Source organism: Elephas maximus, chromosome 7, assembly GCF_024166365.1.
Source record: "Elephas maximus indicus isolate mEleMax1 chromosome 7, mEleMax1 primary haplotype, whole genome shotgun sequence".
In the NCBI taxonomy this organism is placed as follows: domain Eukaryota; kingdom Metazoa; phylum Chordata; class Mammalia; order Proboscidea; family Elephantidae; genus Elephas; species Elephas maximus.
The window spans coordinates 1,573,241-1,600,284 of NC_064825.1; the positions used below are offsets into that span (position 1 = coordinate 1,573,241).

The 27,044-nt window shown below is 32.1% G+C and overlaps 1 pseudogene; it reads left to right on the forward strand.

The window, feature by feature from the left end:
- Nucleotides 1–24,018: 24,018 nt before the first annotated feature.
- LOC126078861 (olfactory receptor 2T33-like) lies at nucleotides 24,019–24,948 on the forward strand (annotated as a pseudogene).
- Nucleotides 24,949–27,044: the final 2,096 nt, after the last annotated feature.

Genomic DNA, 27,044 nt, shown 5'->3' on the forward strand with positions numbered 1-27,044 from the left:
AAATCGAGGAGACACTGCCATTTTCCAAATTTTTGCTTTCTACCCATCCCCGCCTCCGGTCAAAAGCTGCGTATGCGGCCGGGCTCCGAAGGCAAGGCCGAAATCCTGGCAGCCTGGGCCCCAGCAGTCCAGTGGTTTATGGACGTGGGGACATGGATGACCTGTTTGCCACATATAGAAAATGAACATTCAATATAGAACACATAGTATGGAATAGAGAATACAGGAAATATAGAATATAGAAGAATATAGAATATTGAACATAGAGTATATAATGTAGAAGAAAAAACATAGATTAAGAAATAAAGTATAAATGACGCAGAACATCAAATATATTTTATAGAATATAGAAGACAATAGAATATAGATTGTAAAGTACAGAATTCACAATATAGAGGAAAACAGAATATAGAAGAATATAGAATATAGGACAAATGTAGAATATGGAATACAGAAATATATAGTATATAAAAAGATAGAATATGGAAGAACATAGACTATACAATAGAGAATATAAATGAATTTAAAATATAGAATGTAGAATATATAATATGTAATACAAAATATGCAATATAGAATATAGAACAATATTGTATGAAGAAAAATATAGAATATAGAACATCGAATATAGAATACAGAGTATGGAATATAGAATGTACAAAAATACAGAATGTAGAAAAACATCCAAGAACACAGATCATAGAATACAGAGACTTTAAAATATAGAGTATGATACATAGAACACTGAGTATACAATACAGAATATGAAAGAACTTTGAAAATAGAAGGATATATTTTTAGTGTATAGAGGATTTGGAATAAAGAAGAGTATAGAATATACATTATAGAAGAACATAGCATAAAGAATACAGAATATAGAAGAAAACAGAATATAAATTCAGAATATAGAATACAGAAGAATATAAAATGTACAATGTAGAATAGCGATTATAGAATGCAAACTATAGAATGAAGAATATAGGAGAATATAAATTACAGAATATAGACTATAAATTATACAATATACATGATTATGGAAAATACAATGTAGAATGTAAAATGTAGAATATAGGAGAAAATGGAATACAGAATATACAAGAATATGGAATGTTGAATATAGTATCAAGAATATGGAATATAGAATACACAAAAATATAGTATATGTAAAATATAGAAAATAGAAGATTGAATATAGAACATAGAATATAGAAAAATCTAGAATACAGAATCTAGAAGAATATAGAATGTAGAATTTAGAATACAGAATGTAGAATATGGAAGATTTTAGAATATAGAACATAGAATATACAGTATAGAATACAGAATACGGAATATACAACCTAGACTATAGAAAAACATAGAAGTAAAATATAAAAGAATATAGAACACAGAAGAATGTAGAATAGAGAATACGGAATAGACTATACAAGAGAATATTAGATTATAGAAGAATATAGAGATTAGAAAGCATAATGTACAATAAAAATATAAAAGATAGAAGAATTCAGAAAAATTTAGAACATAAAATGTAGGATATACAAGAAAATAGAATATAAAATTTAGAATGGAGAACATGGAATATGGAATAGAGTATAGAGAAGAATAAAGAATATTGAAAAATTTAAAATACAGAATGCAGACTGTAGAATATTGAATATAGAATTTAGAATGTACAATATAGAATATAGCAGATAGAAGAATATAGATTATAAGTGAAGAATATAGAAGAGTATAGAATGCAGAACATAGAAGAATATAGAATGCAGAATGTAGAATATAGAATAAGGAATATAGAATGTAGAATACAGAAGAATATAGTACATAAAAATATAGAATATAGAACATTGAATATGGAATATAAAATACAGAGCATGAAATAGAGAAATAGAAAAAACATAGAATAGAGATAATAGAATAGAGTATGTACAAAGTAGAATTCAGAATATAAAATATAGAACATAGAATATAAAGGAATATAGATTATAGAATATAGAAGATTCTGGAATATAGAATGTAGAATTAAATATAGAATATGCGAGATGGGATATAAGAGAATATAGAATGCAGAATATAGTATACAGAATATGCAATATGGAATATAGAATACAGAAAATTATAAAATATATAGACTATAGAAAAAAATTGAATATAGAATACAGACAATGGAATATAGAAAAATATAGAATATAAAACAATAAAAATATACATAATGTACAGAATAAACATTACAGAATATAGAAGATTACGGAATGTAGAACGTAGAATGTAAAATACAGAATACACAATATAGAAGAATATATGATACAGACTATGGAAGAATATAGAATACAGAAAATTATATAGAAAAGTATAGAATACAGAAAAAGAACACTGAATATGCAACACGGAGTATGGAATATAGAATATAGAAGAATATAGAATGTAGAATACAAAATATAGAATATGAAATAAAGCATAAAGAACACAGAATATAGAAGAATATAGATTAGAGAATATAGAAGATAATGGAATATAGAATATAAAATGCAGAATATACAATATAGAAGAATATAGAGTACAGAATATAGACGAATATAGAAGGAAGAATGAAGAATATGGAATATAGAATACAGAAAAATATAGTATGTAGAAAAATATAGAACATAGAAGAATATGGAAGAATATAGAACATAGAATATGGAAGAATTTAAAATATACAATGCAGAAAGTAGAATATGGAATATGAAATGTGCAATATAGAACATAGAGGAATAGTGTATGTAGAAAAATATAGAATATAGAACATCGAATAGAGTATGGAATACAGAATATAGAAAAATATAGAATACAGAAGAACATAGATTATAGAATGTAAAGAATTTCAAATATAGAATATGGAACATAGAACACTGAAGATAGAATACAGAATATAAAAGAACTTTGAAAATAGAAGAATATAGTGTATAGAGGATTTGGAATAAATAAGGATATAGAATATACATTATAGAAGAATATAGCATAGATAACAGAATATAGAAGAACACAGAATATATGTTTAGAATATAGAATACAGAAGAATATAAAATGTACAATGTGGAATACAGATTACAGAATGCAAAGTATAGAATGAAGAATATAGGAGAATATAGATTATAGAATATAAAAGATTGTAAATTATACAATACAGAAGATTATGGAATATAGAATGTACACTGTAAAATATAGAATGTAGGAGAATATGGAATATGGAATATAGAAGAACATAGAATGTTGACTATAGTATCAAGAATATGGAATACAGAATACACAAAAACATAGTATATGTAAAAATATAGAAAATGGAAGATTGAATATAGAACATAGAATATAGAAGAATATAGAATACAGAATGTAGAATATAGAAGATTTTAGAATGTAGAATATACAATATGGGATATAGAATACAGAAGAATATAGTATAGAGAAAAATACAGAATATACAACATAGAACATCGAATATAGAATAGAGAGTATGGAATATAGGATATAGGAAAATATAGAATATAGAAGAACATAGAATTTAGAATGTGGAATATGGAATATAGAAGAATTTGGAATATAGAATATGGAATATACAATACAGGGTATTAATAGAGAATATAGAAAAGTATAGAATAGAGATAAATATAGAATATAGAATAGAGTATGTACAAAGTACAACACAGAATATAAAATATAGAATAAAGAACATAGAATATAGAAGAATATACATTACAGAATATAGAAGATTCTGGAATACAGAATAAAAATTTTTTTTAATAGAAGATGGAATATAAGAGAATATAGAATGTAGAATATAGTTTACAGAATATACAATATGGAATATAGAATACTGAAAATTATAAAAAAATATAGACTATAGGAAAAAACATTGAATATAGAATACAGACAATGGAATATAGAAAAATATAGAATTTAGAATATAGAATGTAGAATACAGAATATAAAATATAGAATAAAAAATACATAATATAGAGAATATACATTCTAGAATATAGAAGATTATGGAATATAGAATGTAAAATACAGAATATACAATATAGAACAACACATGGTACAGACTATAGAAGAATATAGAATGTAAAATATAGAATACAGAAAATTATACAGAAAAATATAGAATATAGAAAAAGAACATTGAATACAGAACACAGAGTATGGAACATAGAATATAGAAGAATATACAATGTAGAATACAAAATATAGAATATGAAATAAAGCATAAAGAACACAGAATATAGATTAGAGAATATAGAAATAATGGAATATAGAATGTAAAATACAGAATCTACAATATAGAAGAATATAGAATTCAGAATATAGAATAATATAGAATATAGAAGGAAGAATGTAGAATATGGAATGTAGAATACAGAAAATTATAGTATATAGAAAAATACAGAATATGGAAGGAAAAGAATTTAGAATGTAGAATACAGAACATAGAATATTGAAGAATTTAAAATATACAATGTAGAATACAGAATATAGAAGAATATTGTATGTAGAAAAATATAGAATATAGAATACAGAGTATGGGATATAGAATATACAAAAATATAGTATATAGAAGAACATAGATTATAGAATATAGAGAATTTAAAATATAGAATATGGAACACAGAACACTGAAGATAGAATACAGAATACAAAAGAACTTTGAAAATAGAAGAATATAGTGTATTCTATATTTTACATTCTACATTCCATAATTTTCTATATTTTATAATCTGTATTCTATAGTCTTTATTCTGTATTTTATATTCTGTTTTCTGTATTCTACTTTCTATATTCTAAATTCTGTATTACATGTTCTTGTATAATCTATATTCTGTATTGTATAGTCTTCTACTGTGTATATTCTTCTATAATGTATATTCTATATTCTTCTGTATTCTATATTCTAATTCTATATTCTCTATTCTTCCATATTGTGTATTCTACATTCTACTATATTCTTTTTCTTGTATTTTCTATAGCCTTCTCTATTCTATATTCTTCTATATTCTAAATTTATATTCAATATTCTTCTATATTCTGTATTCTATATTCTTCCGTAATGTATATTCTATAATCTATATTCTTGTTTATATTCTTCTGTATTCCATATTCTTGTATATTCTATATTCTACTATTTTCTATATTCTTTTACATTCTGTATTCTATCTTCTGTGTTCTGTGTTCTATGTTCAGTTTTCTTCTATGTACTATTTCCTTCTATATTCCATATTCTATATTTTAAATTCTTCTATATTCTATATTCCACATTCTAAATTCTATGTTCTTCTATATTCTATATTTTCCTATATCCTATATACCATACTCTCTATTCTCTATTCGATGTTCTATATTTCTCCATACTATATTCTTCTGTATTCTATATTCCATATTGTATAGTCTACATTTTAAAATCTTCTATATTCTACATTCTATATTAAACATTTGACATTTTTCTATATTCTATATTTTTTTATATTCAATCTTCTATTTTCTATATATTTACATATACTATATTTTTGTGTATTCTATATTCCATATTCTTTATACTGTATTCAACATTCTATATTCTTGCCTGCGGGACCCTGTTCAGGCCTATTCTTGCCTACAGGGCTCCTCTATTCTGGCCTCTTCTTGCCTGTGGGATTCTCCGTTCGGGCCTGTTCTCCCCTGCGGGACTCTGCCTTAGGGCCTATTCTTGCCTGCGGGGCTCCTCTATTCGGGCCTATTCTTGCCTTCCTGACTCTGTTCGGGCCTATTCTTGGCTACAGAAATCTCCGTTCTGGGCTATTCTTTCCTGCAGCACTCTCCGTTCAGGTCTATTTTTGCCTGCGGGACCCTGTTCAGGCCTATTCTTGCTTACAGGGCTCCTCTAACCTGGCCAGTGGGAATCTCGGTTCGGGCCCATTCTTACCTGCAGAACTCTCTCTTCGGGCCTAATCTCGCCTGCGGGAGCATCCTTTCGTTCCTCCTCTTGCCTGCGGGGCTCTTCTATTTGGGCCTGTTCGTGCCTACGGAGCTCCGTTATTCAGGCCTGTTTGAGCCTGCGGGCCTCCGTTATTCAGGCCTGTTTGAGCCTGCGGGCCTCCGTTATTCGGGCGTGTACGTGCCTGCGGGGCTCCGGTATTTGTGCGTGATCCTGTATGGCGGTTCCGCTATTCGGGTGTTCGTACGTGCGGGACTCCTCTATTAGGGCATGTTCTTGCCTTCCGGATTCTGTTGGGGCCTATTCTTGGCTACAGGAATCTCCGTTTGGGCCTGTTCTTTCCTGCGGGACTCTCCGTTCAGGTCTATTTTTGCCTGCGGGACCCTGTTCAGGCCTATTCTTGCCTACAGGGCTCCTCTGTTCTGGCCTGTGGGAATCTCTGTTCGGGCCTTTTCTCGGCTGCGGGACTCTCCTTTCGGGCCTGTTCTCGCCTGCGGGACTCTCCGTTCAGGCCTGTTCTCGACTCCAGGCTTCCCTATTCGGGCCTATTCTTGCCTGTGGAACTCTGTCTGGGCCTATTCTTGCCTGCGGGGCTCCTCTCTTCAGGCCTATTCTTGCCCGCGGGACTGTGTAAAGGCTTATTCTTGCCTGCGTGAGTCCCACTTCGGGACTATTCTTGCCTGCGGGACTCTCCTTTCAGGCTTCCCCTTGTCTGCAGGGCTCCTCTATTCAGGCCTCTTAGTGCCTGTGGAGCTCCGTTATTCAGGCCTTTTCCTGCATGCGGGGCTCCGCTATTTGGGCCTGTTCTTGCCTGTGGGGCTTCTCTATTAGGGGATATTCTTGCCTGCGGGACTCTCCATTTGGGCGTATACTTGCCTGCAGAACTCTCCGTTCCGGCCTATCCCCGCCTTACCTGCGGGGCTTCGCCATACCTGCGGGGCTCCGCTATTCGGGCCTGTTGGTGCATGCGGGCTACCCTACAGGACTATACGATACAGAATATAGATTATAGAAGAACATAGAATACAGAATTTGGAATACAGAAAATAGAATGTAGAATACAGAATATAAAATGAAGAGTATTGGTTATGAATTATAGAATATAGAAAATTATGAAATGTAGAATGTAAAATATAGAAGAATATAGAATGCATACTATAGAAGAATACAGAATGTAGAATATAGAATATGGAACATAGGATATACCATACAGAAAAACAGTATATAGGAAGATAAACAATATAGAACGTAGAACTTTAAATATACAATATAAAATACAGAGAATGGAATATAGAACCTAGATTATGGAAGAATATAGAAATAGAATATAAAAGAATTTAGAATGTAGAGTATAAAATATAGAATATAGAAGAATTTAGAACGTAGAATATAGAATATGGATTATAGAATATAGAGGAATATAGTATATAGAAGAACACAGAAGATACAATACAGAACATAAAAGACAAAATATAGAAAAATATAGAGTATAGAAGAATAAGGAATATGGAAAATAGGAGAAAGTAGAATATAATTATAGAAGAATGTAGAATATTGAAAAATATAGAATACAGAATATAGGAAAACAGAGCATAAATTTAGAAGATATACAGAATGCAGAATATAGAAGAATAAAGAATATAGATGACAGACTACAGAATATAGAAGATAGAATGTAGAAGAAAATAGAATATTGACAAACGGAATATAGGGTATAGGATATACAGTATTGAAGAATAGAGAATAAAGTAGAAAAATACAGATGACAAAATATAGAAGAATATAGAATGTAGAATAGAGAATACAAGAGAATAGATTACAGAAGAATATAGAATATAGAGATTAGAAGGTAGAATATACATAAAAATATAGAATTCAGAAAAAAATTAGAATATAAAATGTAGATTATAGAAAATAGAAGAAAATGGAATGGAGAATGGAGAACATAGAATATGGGATAGGGAATAGAGAAGAATAAAGCATATTGAAAAATTTAGAATATAGAGTGTAGACTAGAATATTGAATATAGAATTTAGAATGTACAATATGGAATATAACAGGCAGAATATAGATTACAACAGAAGAATATAGAATAAGAATGTAGAAGAGTATAGAATACAGAAGAATATAAAATGCAGAATGTAGAATATAGCATATGGAATATAGAATGTAGAATACAGAAGAATATAGGATATAAAAAATATAGAATATAGAACATCAAATATAGAATACAGAGTATGGAATATAGAATATAGAATAGACAAATATAGAATGTAGAATAGAGTACATACAAAGTAGAATTAAAGAACATAGAAAACGAATATAGAATATAGAATATTCTCGAATATAGAATTAAATATAGAATATAGAAGATGGAATATAAGAAAATATAGAATGTAGAATATAGTTTACAGAATATGCAATATGGAATATAGAATACAGAAAATTATAAAAAATATAGAATATAGAAAACAACATTGAATATAGAATATAGACAATGGAATATAGAAAAATATAGAATTTAGAATACGGAATGTAGAATACAGGATATAAAATATAGAAAAAAATACATAATATAGAGAATATACATTATACAATATAGAAGATTATGGAATATAGAATGTAGAATGTAAAATACAGAATTTACAATATAGAAAAATATATGATACAGACTATAGAAGAATATAAAGAATGAAGAACATAGAATACAGAAAATTGTATAGAAAAATATAGAAAAAGAACATTGAATATAGAACAGAGTATGGAATATGTAATATAGAAACTATAGAGTATAGAAAAATATAGAATGTAGAATACAGAATATAAAACAAAGGGTAAAGAACACAGACTATAGAAGAATATAGATTATAGAATATAGAAGATAATGGAATATAGAATATAGAATTTAAAATACAGAATATACAATATAGAAGAATATAGAATACAGAACATAGTAGAATATAGAATATAGAAGGAAGAATATAGAATATGGAATAGAGAATACAGAAAAATATAGTATATAGAAAAATATAGACTAGAAGTATATGGAAGAATATAGAATTTAGAATGTAGAATATAGAACACAGCATAGAATATGGAAGAATTTAAAATATACAATGCGGAATGTAGAATATGGAATATGAAATATAGAATATAGAAGAATAGTGTATGTGGCAAAACAGAATATAGAACATCAAATATAGAATACAGAGTATGGAATATAGAATATACAAAAATATAGAATATAGAAGAACATAGATTGCAGAATATAGAGAATTTAAAATATAGAATATGGAACATAGAACACTGAAGATAGAATACAGAATATAAAAGAACTTTGTAAACAGAACAATATAGTGTATAGAGGATTTGGAATAAAGAAGAATATAGAATATACATTATAGAAGAATATAGCATAAAGAATACAGGATATAAAAGAAAATAGAATATAAATTTAGAATATAGAATGCAGAAGAATATAAAATGTACAATGTAGAATACAGGTTATACAATGCAAAGTATACAATGAAGAATACAGGAAAGTATAGAATATAGAAGATTATAAATCATACAATATAGAAAATAATGGAATATAGAATGTACAATGTAAAATATAGAATATAGGAGAACATAGAATACGGAATATAGAAGAATATAGAATATACAAGGGTATGGAAAATACAAGAAAAAGAATATAGTAGAATGTAGAATACAGAATATTGAAGAATACAGAATATGGAATAGAGAATATAGAAGAATTAGGATATAGAATACAGAATATACATTATAGAAGAATGTACACAGTAGAAGACTATACAAGAGAGAATATAGATTACTGAAGAACATAGAATACAGAATATAGAATGTAGACTACAGAATATAAAATATAGAATAAAGACTATAGAATATAGAATACAGATTGTAGAATACAGAGAATTATGGAATGTAGAATGTAAAATATAAAAGAATACAGAATTTAAAAGAATATAGAATGTAGAATATGGAACATAGAATATACCACACAGAAAAATATAGTATATATAAAAATAAAGAATATAGAACATAGAACTTTGAATATACAATAGAGAATACAGAGTATGGACTATAGAACCTAGAATATGTAAAAATATAGAAAGAGAATATAAAAGAATATAGAACATAGGAGAATATAGAATATAAAATACAGAATATAGAATGTAGAAGAATTTAGAACGTAGAACATAGAATATAGAGGCATATAGTATATAGAAGAACATAGGACATAGAAAATACAATGCAGAATATAAAAGAATATAGAGTATAGAAGAATATGGAATATGGACAATAGAAGAATGTAGAGTATAGTTATAGAAGAATATAGAAAACTGAAAAACAGAATATGGAATATAGGAAAATATAGAGCAAAAATTTAGAATATAGAAGATATAGGATATAAAATGCAGAATATAGAAGAATACAGAATATAGATGACAGACTACAGAAAATAGAAGATAGAACGTAGAAGAAAATAGAATATGGACAAATATGGAATATAAGGTATCGGATATACACTATTGAAGAATATAGAATAAAGAAAGTAGAAGAATATAGATTACAGACTATAGAAGAATATAGAATGTAGAATAGAGAATACAAGAGAATATTAGATTACAGAAGAATATAGAATATAGAGATTAGAAGGTAGAATAAACTCTAAAAAATATAGAATATAGAAGAATATAGAACTCAGAAAAATTTAGAATAGAACATGTAGAATATAGAAGAAAATGGAATATAGAATGTAGTAGAGAGAACATAGAATGTGGAATAGAGTATAGAGAAGAATAAAGAATATTACAAAATTTAGAATATAGAATGTAGACTGTAGAATATTTAATATACGATTTAGAATGCACAATATAGAATATAGCAGAAGAATATAGATTACAAGAGAAGAATATAGAATGTAGAATAAGAATGTAGAAGAGTGTAGAATACAGAACATAGAAGACTATAGAATATAGAATGCAGAATGTAGAATATAGCATATGGAATATAGAATACAGAAGAATATAGTATATAAAAAATATTGAATATAGAACATAGAATATAGAACACAGAATATAGAATATGTGATATAGAATACAGGGTATGGAATAGAGAATATAGAAAAATATAAAATAGAGATAAATATAGAATAGAGTATGTACAAAGTAGAATACAAAATATAGAATATAAAATATAGAATAAAGAACATAGAATATAGAAGAATATAGATTATAGAATATTGAAGATTCTGGAATATAAAAAAATAAAAAATATTTTTTTTGTAGAATTAAATATAGAAGATAGAATATAAGAGAATATAGAATGCAGAATAGAGTATACATAATATGCAATATGGAATATAGAATACAGAAAATTATTAAAAATACAGACTATAGAGAAAAATGAATATAGAATACAATCAATGGAATATAGAAAATACAGAATTTAGAAAATAGAATGTAGAATACAGAATATAAAATATAGAATAAAAATACATAATATAGAGAATATACATTCTAGAATATAGAAGATTATGGAATATAGAATGTAGAATGCAAAATACAGAATATACAATGTAGAACAATATATGATACAGACTATAGAAGAATATAGAATGTAGAATATAGAATACAGAAAATTATAGAATATAGAAAAAGAACATTGAATACAGAACACAGGATGGAATATAGAATATAGAAAATATAGAATATAGAAGAATATAGAATGTAGAATACAAAATATAGAATATAAATAAAACATAAAGAACACAGAATATAGAAGAATATAGATAATAGAAGATAATGGAATAAGAATATAGAATGTAAAACAAAATATACACTGTAGAAGATATAGAATACAGAATATAGAAGAATGTAGAATATAGAAGGAAGAATGTAGACTATGGAATATAGAATACAGAAAAATACAGTATATAGAATATAGAAGAATATGGAAGAAAATAGAAGAAAGAATTTAGAATGTAGAATACAGAATATAAAGCATAGAATATGGAAGAATTTAAAATATATAATGTAGAATATGGAATATGAAATATGGAACATAGAACATTGTATGTAGAAAAATATAGAATGTAGAACATCAAATATAGAATGCAGAGTATGGAATATAGAATATACAAAAATACAGAATATAGAAGAACATAGATTATAGAAAATAGAGAATTTGAAACATAGAATATGGAACATAGAACACTGAAGATAGAATACAGAGTATAAAAGAACTTTGAAAATAGAATATAGTGTATTCTTCTATATTTTACATTCTACAGTCCATAATTTTCTATATTTTATAATCTGTATTCTATAGTCTTTATTCTACATTTTATATTGTGTATTCTACATTCTACTTTCTATATTCTAAATTCTGTATTATATGCTCTTGTATAATCTATATTCTGTATTGTATAGTCTAGTGTGTATATTCTTCTATAATGTATATTGTATATTCTTCTGTATTCTATATTCTAATTTTAAACATCCCCACATAACCCTGCTCACCTGGAACCATTGATGAGAGTTTCCAGACAACTCATCTGGGGACCAACAACCCAGATACCCCAAACCCAACCACCCTGCTATCAGCAGAGCACACACACAGCACCCAACCCCAAAACTAGGAAGATCACCCACTGCTCCCACAGCCAGGGTCCAGCTGGACAGACAAACACACCACCTCAACAGAAACACCACCTATATCCTCAACAGCCCCACGAGAGACCCACACTCACACATGCAGTCATTCCTCCACCAACCCTGAGAAAGGTAGTGAGAGCATCTAAATGGCAAAATTAGAGACCAGAGCAAAGCACAGGCCCAGCCTACTTGGATATATCAAAACAAAACAAAATTTCAGGGTTCAACAAACACACAGTAAATAAATACATATAATAATTTCTTGATGCTTCGGAAACAACAGACAATATCAAATCACAAAAAGAAGCAGGACAAGATGGAGTCAGCAAGTGACTGAAATAAAGAACAAAAAACCTGCCGGGGGTAAGAAACAGCCTGTGAAAACACAGGCAAAACCAAGAAAAATATAGACAAAATCAAGGAAGGCACTGACAAAATGAAAGAAAGCAACAAACAAACAAAAAACCCATTGTTGTCAAGTTGTTTACAACTCATAAAAAAAGCGATAAAGAATTCAGGAAAACAATATAAAAACGAAACAACTAGAAACCATACAAAAACATCAACTAGAAAGCCAAAAGATTAAGAATAAAATTTCAGAAACAGACAACTCAAAAGAAAGATATAGGACCAGAATTGAAGCAATGGAAGACAGATTAGTGAAATTAAAGAAAAGTTCCTTGATATCAATTTGTTTGAGGAAAAATCAGAAAAAAGAATGAAGAAATCCTAATAATTATGTGGGACACTAACAAGAGGAAAAACTTGCATATGATAAGAGATCCAATGGATGGGGCTGGGTGCAATGCAAAACACAGAGACAATTGTCAAAGTAATCCTGGCAGAAAACTTCTCTATCTATCATCATGAAAGACAAGAAGATACTCATCCAAGAAGTGCAATGAACCCTATACAGGATACAGCCCAAAGAAAGTCACCAAGACTTATAAACAAATGTGCAAAAAAAAAAAGGACCAAAGACAAAGAATCCTGAGATCAGCTAAGGAAAAATAAAGTCACCACTGTTTTTATTATAAAATCTCAAGACTTTAGTGTTCAACTTAGGTGAAATAGCTAGTTGAGTATAAAATTTGGAAAATTATCCTTTGTCCCAGAAAGTTATATGCACTTTATTGGAAACCCAGTCTAATGAATAAGTGGCAACCTGGATTGTAGTAAAGCTAATGTGTTAACAGATTGGCAAGTATAAAAAGCATGACCTGCTTAACTCCCAGAGCAATTGCAGAAGAACTGTACTAGATGGTTGTTTGATAGTTGACAGTAGTGCCTGTGGTTGTGTGCTGTCAAGTTTGTTATGACTCATAAAAAAAAAAAACCTATAACCCAGTGCCGTCGAGTTGATTCCGACTCATAGCGACCCAAAGGACAGAGTAGCTACAAAGGGGAACCAATAAAACTAATCTCCAACTATGTAGCTAAAACCACGTAGGCAAGAAGACAGTGGGAAGACCTATATAAAAGGTCGAAAGTAAAAACAAAAACAAAAACAAAAAAAACTCAGCAATTCTATATTAAGTAAAAATGTCTCTCAAATACAATGGCAACATTAGAATATTTCCAGATAAGCAGAAATTAAGGGAACTTGTAAAAACCGGACCAAACTTACAAGAAATATTAAAGAGAGTCCTTCGAATAGAGAACTAAAAACATTAAACAATAATCTGATATTTGGACGCAGGACAGACCACCCAGATACCAACCCAAAAAAAGAATTTTAAAAATAAAACAAAGCTAAAAGGCTAAAAACAGGGAACCAAAGACATCCATATGTAAACGATGACATCAAAACAAAAAAGACGGAATGAATGGTGTAGTTATAGAACTTTCATATGGAGAGGAAGCCAAAGTGATATCAATAAATAAAAGACTGTTTTAAACTTAGGAAGATAACAGTAAATTTCAAGGTAACGACATAGAGGAGGACTGGTGGTGCATTGGTTAAGTGCTCAGCTGCTAACCAAAATGTCATTGCACTGAAAGTCTTACCTAAAGAAATATGGAAAAAGAAAGAAACAAAGGACCTCCAGATTGGAAGGAAGAAGCAAAATTTTCCCTATACACAGATGAAATGAACCTATACGTAGAAAACTCCAAGGATTCCACAGAAAAACTACTGGAACTAATAGAAGGATTCAGCAAAGTAGCAGGGTACAATATCAACATATAAAAAATCAGTTGGATTCCTCTACATCAACAAAGAGAACTTCAAAAAGTAAATCACAAAAAGAATGCCATTTATAATAGCCCCCCAAATGATAAAATACTTGGGAATAAATCTAACCAAGGATATAAAAGACCTATACAAAGAAAATTACAAAATGCTACTGCAAGAAACCAAGAGACCTATATAATTGGAAGAAAAAAAAAATGCTCATGGATAGGAAGACTCAACACCATAAAAATGTCAATACTACCTGAAGTGATCTACAAATATAATGCAATACCGATCCAAATTGCAACAGCATTCTTTAATGAGATGGAAACACTAATCACCAATCCAATGCGAAAAGGAAAGAGGCCTTGGATAAGTTAAGTGCTACTAAAGAAGAACAAGGTAGAAAGAAGGCCTCGCACTACTGAATCTTAGAACCTACTATACAGGCATGGCAATCAAAACAGACTGGTATTTGTACAATGACAAACACACAGACCGATGGAAGAGAATTTAGAACACAGATGTAAATCCATCCAGCTATGGGCCGCTGATTTTTGACAAAGGGCCGAATTTTGTTAAATTGGGAAAAGACAGTCTCTAACAAATGGCACTGGCAAAACTGAATGTCCATCTGTAGAAAAAATGAATCAGGACCCATACTTCACATCATAAACAAAAACTAACTCAAAATGGATCAAAGACCTAAATATAAAACCTAAAACAATAAGGATTTCATTTTACTTGTTTCAGCAATCAACATCCATGGAAGCAGCAGTGGGCAAATCTGCTACAAAAGACCTCCTTAAAGTGTTAAAAAGCAAGGATGTCACCTTGAAGACTAAGGTGCCCCTGACCCAAGCAATGAAAGCTGGATGATGAGTAAGGAAGACTGAAGAAAAATTGGCATCTGTTGGTGAAGAATATTGAATATATCATGATATGCCAAAATAAGGAACAAATCTGCCTTGGAAGAAGTACAGCCAGAATGCTCCTTAGAAGCAAGGATGGTGAGACTTCATCTCATATACTTTGGGCATGTTGTCAGGAAGGATCAGTCTCTGGAGAAGGACATCATCCTTGGGAAAGAATAGGGTCAGTGAAAAAGAGGAAGGCCCTCAACAAGATGGACTGACATGGTGGCTGCAACAACGGGCTCACGTATAACAATGATCGTGAGGATGGCACAGGATCGGGCAGGGTTTCCTTTTGTTGTGCATAGGGTGGCTATGAGTCAGAAATGACTCGAGCGCACCTAGCAAAAACAACAACAACAATAAGGAGATAGAAATTATAACGAAGTACCGAATACAAATTAACATTAATCTTTCCCAAACTCTTGCAAAAGAAAATAGTAGGGAACACTTTGTAATTGATTCTATGATAACATAATCACCCTGATACCAAAGCCAAAAAACCCCACAATATCCCTTATGAATATGAATGCAAATCTCCAACAGAGTACTAACAACCCAAATCCAGCAGCAAAATACTAGCAAACCAAACATAGCAGCATATTGAAAAGACTATAAACCACGTCCCAGTGGAACTTATCCCACAAATGCAAGAGTTGTTAAGCATAAATATCAATTAATTAAGAAAATGAAGGAAAAATGATTTGATTAATGAATGCAGAAACATCATTTGACAAAATCCAAGACCCTTTCATAATAAAATCATTCAACAAACTAGAAATGTAAGGAAACTACATGTATCTGATTAAGGACACTTATGAAATACCCACAGCTAACATCACACGCATTGGTGAAAGACTACAAGTTTTCCCCTAACATCAGGAACAAGACAAGGATGCCTGATTTCATAACTCTTATTCTACATTTTTCTGGAAATACTAGACAGAAAAGTTAGGCTAAAAATTTTTTTTAAAGGCATTTGAATTTGGAAAGAAGTAAAATTTTTCCTATTCAAGATGACAAGATCTTATACATAGAATATCCTAAGGAATTCTCTCTCTTTCTCTCTCTCTCTCACATACACACACCCACAAATATACAATACAAATAAAAAATAAAAAGAAGCTATTAGATTTAATATATAAATTCAACAGAATGGTAGGCTATCAGATCAACACACAAAAATACAGTTCTGGAAAGCCAAATTGTTATTATTTATCTGTTTATCTATTTATCCATCTATTTAGTGATTTGTTGATATAGCTATCTCTTTAACTACTTATTCATCTGTTCATTCATTCATATGTCAGTCTTTCTGTATGCCTGTCCATCCATCCATCCATCCATCCATCCATCCATCCATCCATCCATCCATCCATCCATCCATCCATCCATCCATCCATCCATCCATCCATCCATCCATCCATCCATCCATCCATCCATCCATCCATCCATCCATCCATCCATCCATCCATCCATCCATCCATCCATCCATCCATCCATCCATCCATCCATCCATCCATCCATCCATCCATCCATCCATCCATCCATCCATCCATCCACCCAGCCACCCAGCCACCCATCCACCCAGCCACCCATCCACCCACCCACCCATCCACCCACCCATCCACCCATCCATCCATCCATGCATGTGTTCATTCATTTATTTATCTCTCTCTCTCTGTTTACTTATTACCCTTTGAGCTTCACATTTCTTCAACACCAAACTTTAAATTGACCTGGATTTTAAGGGAAAAAAGATGTCAATGACTTCTTAATTATGCCTATGGGAAAAATTGATTCACTTGATTAGTTTTCTTCATGACACGTTTGCTTTAAATCTGCTTTAAATTACTTCTCATTAAGCTTGATCCAAAAAAATTGGATGATCTTTTCTTTCTTTTTTTTCCTTATTTGTATGAATTTAAAGAGCTTAAATTTGGAGGAAAAGAGACTTAATGATTCTCTCTTGGTTCACTATTTGGGCCCAAGCACCCATGTGTATAGACTCAGTACTTCTCAGGTGGTGGCAAAAACATTCATTTGCCCTGTGTTGGCTATTAGGTAGGAAGGCTGCCCCTGGCTGGAAGGAGGTCAGCCCTCAACAGTGATCATGTTGTTGGGAGAGTCTTTGAACCTGAGCAGAGAGAGCAACTATATAGAGAGAGTTTATTTAAGTAATTCTCAGTGCAGAGAGTTTGTTCTATTTTTGTTTGTTGAGTTTTTAGTAGAACCATGTAACACGGGGGTGTAGAAAGCTGTTAAAAGGATTTGTGCCTGTGTTTGAGAAAAGCAGTGCAGGCAATGCTTCCATCCCTGAATCTTAGTTTATGTAAAATAATAATCAAAAAAGCAGTAAAAACAGCAGCATCAATAATAATCATCATTAAAGCTGTTTGTTGAGTGCAGCATGCTGGACAATGTTGTAAGTTGTTTGCAAGTGTTAACTAATTTACTTTTTAATAAACAATACTAGTGGTAGATGCTATTACCAGTAACACTTGAAAGTTAATAATTAATACCTGAATCAAGAGAGCAAATACCTTCTTACCTGTCCAGGACCCTTCCAAGATCATATTGATTTTATATTTGCATTTTTGTTTTCTGGTTCTAAAATCAAGTGCCAAAAACTGTACAAGTTTCACATTATTCAAAATTTATAAATGTCACCTTGATATTGTAGGTATATTTCCAGCAGTAAACAAAAGTGAGGCAAGTGTTGACCATTCATAGGACTCAATTCTTCAGTTAAACTCTGAGATTGGTTTCCAGAATGCTTATGTTTTATCCTATGACTGACTCAATGATTGACAACTGGAGTTTCTTTGTAAGGTGTTTTAGAGAATAAGATAAAATATTTCAAATTAAGGAATAATTATGTTATAATTATTATAAATTATAATTTATAAATTATAAAATAACATAATTGAGGAAAAATGAAGATAAGAGCTTACTGATGTGACAATCTCTGTCTGTGTGTGATAGAGTTAACCTATGTATTTTCTCTCTAAACTCTGACCTACATCACCTTTCTTCTTAAGTTATTGCACATTTCTTTTTCCGACTTGAGCACAGCAGCTGTCTTATGTCATCCCATGGAATTAGGTAAGAGAATTGGCTGGTTAAAATCCCACTTCGCTTTAATTTTTCCAGATTAAATGTATCTCATTCAAATAGAACAACTTTAAGTGGGCATCATGCCAAAATCTAAATTCCTGTCTATGAACTTGGAGACATTTAAACCTTAGGGGCTGAAACTTTTATGTTGGATCTGTGGACTTCCAGAAAGCTGAGTCTCTTACTTCTGTGGCCAAGCCAACTTGTTTATTTTGAGAATAAAATTATTGCAGTATTTAACATAATATCTCCTACATTATATAATTCTCAGTATTGCATGCATATTTTGTACAGAAAAAAATCAAAGTAAATATTAGTTGATTACTAATTACGTGGAGTCTAAATCTACACGCATATTTTAAAGGTAAAATAGAGTTAACTGGTTTTTCTTTTTTTAACATTCAGTTAAGATCAGTTATTTGATTTGTTTTTCACTTGAACAAATATATTTTGAGCCTTGACCCTTTGTTCTTTTTTTTTTTCTCCCAGGAGTGTAGACACCAGGCCTCATAAAATATCACCTACAATTTCTACAATGTGCTTAATTGTGGGCTAGAGACCTAGTTTCCCCAGAAGGCCTCTGAGAAACAAAACATGAATTCCACCATGATTAGGCAGTCAGCCCATTTCTATCAAGAGGTTGAAAGCCTCATACAAGGATGAGAAAATGAGTTTGAACATTTGTTTTTTTAATAAAATTTTTCATGGTAAATGATTGAAGGCTTATTGTCTGAAGCAAACAAACAAACAAACAAACAAACAAACAAAGGCAATCTTGCATACTCGTAGTGTGGTAACAGTTCCTGAAATGTGTTTCAGATTAGAGGTTTCTACAGTTTTGGATTCCTTTTCAAATCTATTTCTCTGCCACCCCGTAGAGGTGCCAAATAAAGTAGCTTGATTATTCATAATATATGCAGTTTGTCTCTGTGACTCTTTGATATATATAACCAACAAACAATATAATTTAACTTAAAACTTTGGGAAAGACGACTTGCTGTGCGTATGTAACACTATCCCCAAGTGGGGTGACAGGGAAATCTATTTAATTTTGCAGACCCCTTCCCCAGCGTCTTACCTAATGTTTTATTTCAAATAAAATTTCCTGGGAAAATGAAACATATCTCTATATGAGACACTATATATCTCAACTGAAATAAGTTTTAAAATTAATTACTTTATATCTGGAAAAGAATGTGGATGTCTACACATCTAATGAAGAAGAATGTGCTTTTCAACGCAGTAGCTTATTCTTCAGTTTTAAAAACATGACCCGCTGGATGTGAGCAGTCTCCTTCATAACAACAACCATTCAAATTTCAAACAGCTGTTTTAGGCCACTAATTACTCTGAATTTAACCTAAAATATTACAATACCTTGGAGACTTTACTACAATTCATATCAAAAAGATCAATATACAACTAATCTCAGGGACACTATTTAAAGGAATGTGTTTTATTTGATAAATTATGTAGAGTGGATTGTATTGGTTTTTTTTTTTGCACACTCATTTCCTGGATTTGCATGATTTCTGGGCTGCCCAAATTATTCAGATTACATTTGAATGATTTCTGCAAAAATGAGTATCAAGGTAAGCTATGTGAGATTGATTTGACCATACATTGAATTGAAATTTTCTTGGGGCGGCAATCACAAAGCAGCAAGGGGAGAGACATTTCTTGGGAAGGTGAGATAAGGGTTAGGGTTTGAAGGTCCAGTGCAACCCCTACTGGGCAGCAAGGCCCTGCAGCTATCACTCATAGTCTTGATTGGGGTAGAAAAAACATTTCTTTCTTATTTTTGCCTTACCACTTTGCATTATGCTTCGGACATAGCCATGTTCAGGAATATTATTAGAAAGGTGAAAGGTTGTAAACTATGTAAAGTATTTCAAGCAATACAAACACCTGTTGAGAAACTTATGCAGTGGTATTAAAATATTTTGTAAATTGTTTTATTTTTAGTGAAATATATATGCTTATATGCATATGTATATATGTGTGTATATAATGTATAACTGTCTAGTTTTCATAACCGATTTTGAATATATGCACATTATCTCAACAAGTTGATGTTTTTAGTTCCTTTCTCCATTTTCATCATGTGCCCTTCATTTCAAATTTCTCCTGTATGTTTAGTGTATTTCTATAAATTACACGAGAAAAATTCCTAATATGAAACTGTTAGTTAAAAAAAAAAAAGCGGTTTCCATCAAGTCTATTCTGACTCAAAGCCACCCTGTAAGACAGAGTAGAACTGCCCAGTATGGTTTCCAAGGAGCCGCTGGTGGAATCGAGCTGCAAACCTTTTGGTAAGCAGCCCTAACTCAACGACTGCGACAGGTATGAATATGATCAAAGGTCATGAGAAATGATTAGCAAGTTTTGAAAAGATCTACCGTGTTTTACCAAAACTATGCTACTGCATATCTGATAACGTTGCTCACAACATTTTTGGCCTAATAATTTAATAAAGTTGTTTTGTTTAACTAGGTTTTAATATTTTTGGATTATTTCTTTATTTTAAGCCTCTATTTCATTTTCGATGTATCACTTATTTGTATATTTTTTTCTGCTTAGTCAGCTCTTTTCATTTTTATTATTAATTTTTGGTAAATTGGATTTTATTTGTGATATTAAAATTTTTTATTTGTTCTAAGAATTTAATTTGGGTTCTTGTTTAGATTTATAATTCTTTACATGAAATTTTTGGGGGTAAAAACTACAAAATCAAAATAACGGCCCCCACCTGGTGAAATGAGCATTCCAATAGATTGGAAATTGTTGCCAGTTTTCCCATTTTCTTTTTTTTTAATAAATTTTTCCTTCCATATATATGTTTATATTACTTTGTCATTCAAAAATTCATACACAATTTTTTTCATGGCATTGGCTGCAATCCCTGTTGTGTCAGCACTCTCCCCCTTTCCACCCCACATTCCCACATTCCATTTGTCCAATTTTCCTGTCCCTTCCTGCCTTCTGTTCTGTTTTTTGGCAGGTGTAGCCCATTTGATGTCATATACTGTTTGTTTTACAGGCCTGTCTTACCTTTGGCTGAAAGGTAAACTTCAGGGGTGGCTTCAGTTCTGAGTTAGAAGGATCTCCAGGGGCCATAGTCTCCAGGGTTCTGCTCTGACTGGGATTACAACAGAAATTCCTGGACAGAGTGGGAGAAAATGTAGGACAGATGATCAAATTCACAAAAAGAACAGACTTCCCTACATATTTTATTGAAGGAGCCCTGGCTGTACAGTTGTTAAAAAGCAGTAAACCTTTACAGGAGCAGACTGCCACATTTTTCTCCCTCAAAGCACCTAGTAGGATCACACCACCAACTCTTCTGTTTTCAGCCAAACACATAACCACAGCACAAACAGGGCTCCTTCTGTACTGATTGTAGCTTTAGAAATCCTATGGTGCAGTTCTGTTCTGCCTGGGGGTCACTATGAATTGGAATTGACTCCAAGGCAATGGGCAGAGTATATAATTTATTGATGATATATAGTCGCAGAGTATATAATTTATTGACGATATATAGTCATATAATAATTACATAACTTTTATAAACCCACTGCCATGGAGTCAATTGCAACTCATAGTGACCTTATGGAACAGAGTAGAACTGCCCCACAGGGTTTCCAAGGCTGTAAATCTTTACAGGAGCAGACTGGCACATCTTTCTCCTCCTGTTCAGCAGCTGGTGGGTTCCAACTACCGCCTGCCTTTCAGTTACCAGCTCAGTGCTATAATCACTACACCAGGATCAAGACTCCTAAGTCATAATTAATGGATTAGTTTTTGTCTTCTACTTTTAAAAGTATAAGATTATTGATGTCCAAATTTATATGAAAATTGCATGCAATATGAATTATGTTCATTTCTGAAATTATTAACTTTTTTTTGAATGGATAAAACCAAAACACCTGTGCTGTCAAGTCAATTCTGACCCTATAGGACAGAGTAGACCTGCCCCATTGAGTTTCCAAGGAGTGGGTGGTGAGTTTGAACTGCCAACCTTTTGGTTAGCTGCCGAAAGCTTAACCACTGTGCCACCAGGGCTCCCTTAGAATGGATATATAAATTAAAACCAGCAGCATTGTTTAAGAACATAATACATAAAAGTTTAAACATTGAGGGGGTTCTAAACTTAGCGAGATGTAGGCACCATGATCCGGAATGCAAGTCATGATAATATAAATGATGTGGTGATGGGTACAGTAGTATCTGTGGTGGCTGAAAGCCTAGTATGTTTACAGCACAGGCTGCATGTAAGTGTGGAATAGAGAATTTTTGCTTTTGTTTTTTCCCCATCAAACTTAGTTTTATTGGTTGTAATTTTTTTTTGAAACTTTTGAAATTTTAATTTGTCTTGATATTGAAGAAAATCATGTGAGAATACATTAAGCAAATATCTAAAACACATGCAAAAGTAATAACTATAGGCATATCACCTCAATACCTACTAAAGTGCATAAATCTGAATTTCCTTCAATATAGAAATACCAAAAGGGTAAAGAACTCGGATTGCATAAGTAATATTTCTTAACACCATGAGTAAATTACGTGTGGCATACTGACAAATTATTAAAAAACAACAGAGGTGTAATTTGTACTACTGTATATGTATGTGGAAGGTAAAAAAGGGAAAAAGGGAGGGGAAAAAGGCAAGGCAAAAGGACAAAAAGGCAAAAAGCTAAGGGAAACAGAAAAAAGGTAAAGTGGCAAAAAGTCAAAAGACAAGGCAAAAGGGTAAAATGTAACAAAAAGGGAAAAGGGAAAAATGCAAGACAAAAAGGAAAAAAAGGCAAGGCAATACGGTAAAAGGCAAAAAGAGAAGTCAAACTGGTACACAGGCAAAAAGGCAAATCATAAAGGCAAAAAGGCAATGAAAAAGGCAAGGTAAAATGGGGAAAAGTGAAGGCAAAAAGGCAAGACAAAAGGCAAAAAGATGTATGTGTTATCTAATTTTGTGTGAATAAAAAATAATGTATAGTAACAGCAGAGATGGATAGTAGCATGCTATGGCAAAAATCTTGTTTGTAAGTAAAAGATTAAAGTGGTAATTAGCCCTCCAAGTCTGAGATTTCCCAAGTCATTTGATCAAGTTTTCATAAAGATATGTACAAGCTTCCTTTTAAACAAATCTCACTTCTGCATCATTCTTACATCTTTCAGGCACCAGTAGAGCCATGGTCAATGCAAACGGCACCACAGGAATCAACTTCATTCTTCTAGGGCTCTTTAACCACACACAGATCCACCTATTCCTGTTTGCCATGGTGCTTATGATCTTCATCACCTCACTGATGGGCAACACCCTTATGATCATTCTCATTCATGTGGACCCTCAACTCCACATGTCCATGTACTTCCTGCTTAGCCAGCTTTCTTTCATGGACACGATGCTGGTCTCCACCATCATTCCCAAAATGGCAGCTAACTACCTGATGGACACTAGGTCTATCTCTCCCACTGGCTATGGAGTCCAGATCTTCCTGCTTCTCACTCTGGGAGGGAGTGAATGCTTCCTCTTAACGGGCATGTCCTATGACCGCTATGTGGCCATATGTCACCCACTGCGCTACCCCATTCTCATGAGTCAGAAGCTCTGTTTACTCATGACATCAGGTTCCTGGCTCCTGGGAGGGATCGATGGGCTGATGCAGGCTGGTGCCACTTTGAGTTTCCCTTACTGTCACTCACGGGAAATCAATCACTTTTTTTGTGAAGCACTATCACTGGTACGCCTTGCCTGTGCTGACACCACAATTTTTGAGTTTTTCATGTATGTCTGCTGCATTCTGATGCTCTTGATCTCTTTGTCTCTAATTTTGGCCTCATACAGCCTTATCCTGGCTGCAGTGCTCCGCATGCGGTCAGCTGGAGCCCGGAAAAAAAGCCTTTAAGACCTGCTCCTCTCACCTGGCGGTTGTGGGACTCTTCTACGGCACCATCATGTTCATCTACATGAGGCCCAAATCTAACGGTTCAGAGGACCATGATAAGGTGGCCTCAGCTTTTTATACCATCTTCACACCTGTCTTGAACCCCCTTATATTCAGTGTAATAAAGAAGTTAAGGGGGCCTTGAGGAGGTGGCTGGAAAAACATTTTATGTGATATTAATCCTGAGCATAATTTGCCAAAATGGCAGCAACCAAACTTGATACAGGTTACGTTTCTAAAATATTGTTTTGTTATTTTGTTCATCCCATTTAAATTCTTCTTTTGTGTTGTATCAAGTTATTTTGCTCTTGCTTTGCCAATCTGGCTGCATTGTTCCTATATGATTATTTTTATATATGGTAAATTAATTAAAAATTATATTTGTCCTCCTGTCATAACTTGCAGTGGTGTTTTTGCTCTGAAATTAGGGCTCTGGCAATAAGTATGAGTGATTGAGTTTCTAAACAGCATATGATATGTGTATAATTTGTATTTTTTGATAAATAATGGAAATCATTAATTTTGATGGGGATAATACCTTTTGAAAACAAAACATATATCCTAAATCACATAATGTAGATAAAGTAAATTCAAATGAAATAAGGACCCAATGTGACCATCAAACATAAAATACGTAAGAAAATATCAAGAAATATTTGCAAAATGTTGCTGTGGGAAGATTTGTTAAAGAAACTTCCAGACAGAATATAAAAATGCTAATTGGCTTTTCATGACCTTTGTTAAAATGTAAGAGTAGAGAGATGAGCTGAAGAAAAAAATATATTGTGTACAAAGGAGTCAGTACACAGTGGATTCAAAAATAAAACTTTCAGCAAAGAAGTCTCTAATTAAGAAAGGGCCTCAGGCCAAAGGTCCAACACAAGTTGTGACTCTAAAATCATTTATTAAGGCTTCAGGACGAGTTAAGACACAGTACCTTAAATAAACATCCAAAGAGACAAAAGACCTTCTATAAATCTTGAGAGTCTTGTAGATTCTCTTTAATTAAAAATAAATAGGACTACTAAAATGTTTTAGGGCACTGTAGTGCAGCAGAGTCGTAGGAAGCTCAAGGTTGGTAGTTGTGGGTTTTGTCTAATGGAGTAAAACTCCAGTAAGATTCATGGAAAACTCGCAATGTTTGCAAGCATGTTTTTCTGACAGAAATATCACTAGTTTGGTCTAAGGAGTAAGCTGATTGAGGTGACTACTCAGTTTTCTCATGGTAGAGCAAGGGTGACTCAGAAAGCAGAGGCAAAAATCATGTAGAATAATTCCCAGAGAATCACACTGAATCTTAATTAAGGAGCTGGCAACAACTTCTACCAGAATTGCAGAATTGCAAGTGACTGTATGCTGCCCCATTCCCTATTTTAAGAAGTGTCTGAAGAGTAATTGTGTTGCTGCAATTATAGAATCCCCATGCTGTGACAAAGAGAGAAACCAAGACTTCTAGTGCACATCCCCAGCTGAGAGCCCAGCCAAATTCAAAGCCATTTTTTTCAGTCATTGGTGGCACATCATGCAAGTGTATCTTTCAGCTCCCAGTTGAGCCACTTCCACTGATGATGCATGAAGTAGAGATGAGCTGTCCCTGATGAAACCTGCTGAAATTGCAAATTCATTTGCAAAATAAACAATTGTTGTTTTAAACTGCTGTGCTTTGTGGATACACACACACACACACACACACACACACACACACACACTGGAGTAGTGCTTAGGTGAATATATGTGTTACCTAAAACCCATAATAAAGATATCAACTCCATTTGAATAAAAGGGGTTATAATTCTCTTTCCCTACTTCGTATAATCTGGAACCATTGTTCTGAAAATAATATTATTATCTGTTTAGAATTATTTTATATTACAGAGAAGTCTTACCACTTTGGCTTTGATTAAAGTTTTAAGATGTTCTAGAAGTGAAAAATCAAAAACAATGTGGTTGAGGAAAAACCACTTAGATTTTTCTGTGAGAAGGCCAGGCGTTGCCGTCTGGGATCAGTCAACTAAGAACAAGTACCTTGGGTAAGTTAGCTTCTCTGATATACAGCTATTCTGTCTATAAAAACAGCATTCCTAAAATTAAAAATATATATATATAATCAAGATTAAATTTAAGTTAGTAATGTGAAAATAACATGACAGAGACTTCAGTGCCTGGAAACATGGCAGATGCGGTATCATAACCAACACACAGAGCTAGTTGAATAGATAGACAGACTTGGAAAGAGATTATAGGTATGTGGATCTAAGTTTTTCTTTCAT